Source organism: Parambassis ranga, chromosome 12, assembly GCF_900634625.1.
Source record: "Parambassis ranga chromosome 12, fParRan2.1, whole genome shotgun sequence".
NCBI classification, from domain to species: domain Eukaryota; kingdom Metazoa; phylum Chordata; class Actinopteri; family Ambassidae; genus Parambassis; species Parambassis ranga.
The window spans coordinates 16,835,298-16,837,122 of NC_041032.1; positions in this window are offsets into that span (position 1 = coordinate 16,835,298).

Genomic DNA, 1,825 nt, shown 5'->3' on the forward strand with positions numbered 1-1,825 from the left:
TGATAAACTTTTACAAACTTTACAAATAAGTTAATAAATATATATAATAATAATAATATAATATAAATAAGTTAATAAATATATCAATTAAATAACAATAACTTTATTTAAAATACATAAAATGTTTTGAGAGAAAATCACTTTATAATAATTATTAATAATAATGATACCGGTTCATTTACGGCTGAAGATGTTTCGCTGGGTTTAACTATTTAAAGTCATAACATGTCTTAAAGGAGCGTCCTGCATGTAATAATGTTGTAATAACTGTCCTAACCTAATGACCTAATGAAGCCACAGAGTGTGGCTGCCGTTAAACAAGAGGTCTCTGTGTGTGTGTCTGTGTGTGTGTGTCATGCTGTGTGAGGGATTTGTTTCAGCTGCTCACACACACAGATCATGTGACGCTGTGTGTGTGAGTCGGGGCTCTCCATTGGTCAGATCATGAGTCTGATGTCGCTCAGAAAACACACGACTCGTCCGGCGTGATGATGCAACAACAGGTTGCGTAATGTTTGCTAAAGAGCACGTGCAGTTTAAAGTGACACACACACACCGAGACACACACACACACACACACCGAGACACACACACACACACCGAGACACACTGAGACACACAACACCGAGACACACACACACACCGAGACACACACACACACACACCGAGACACACTGAGACACACAACACCGAGACACACACACACACCGAGACACACACACACACACCGAGACACACTGAGACACACAACACCGAGACACACACACACACCGAGACACACAACACCGAGACACACTGAGACACACACACCGAGACACACACACACACCGAGACACACACACACACCGAGACACACACACCGAGACACACGACACCGAGACACACACACACACACCGAGACACACTGAGACACACAACACCGGGACACACACACACACACCGAGACACACACACACACACACCGAGACACACACACCGAGACACACAACACCGAGACACACACACACACACACCGAGACACACACACACACACACACTGAGACACACACACACACACACCGAGACACACACACACACACACACCGAGACACACACACACACACACACACACACACACACCGAGACACACTGAGACACACAACACCGGGACACACACACACACACCGAGACACACACACACACACCGAGACACACCGAGACACACACACACACACACCGAGACACACACACACACACACCGAGACACACACACCGAGACACACAACACCGAGACACACACACACACACACACCGAGACACACACACACACACACACCAGACACACACACACACACACACACCGAGACACACACACACCGAGACACACAACACCGAGACACACACACCGAGACACACACACACACACACACCGAGAAACACAACACCGAGACACACACACACACCGAGACACACAACACCGAGAAACACACACACACACACCGAGACACACAACACCGAGACACACACACACACACACACACACCGAGACACACACACACACCGAGACACACACACCGAGACACACACCGAGACACACACACACACACACCGACACACACCGAGACACACACACCGAGACACACAACACTGAGACACACTGAGACACACACACCGAGACACACTGAGACACACACACCGAGACACACACACACACCGAGACACACACACACACACCGAGACACACAACACCGAGACACACACACACACACCGAGACACAACACCGAGACACACACACACACACACAGACACAACACACAACACACCACACACACACAGACACACCAC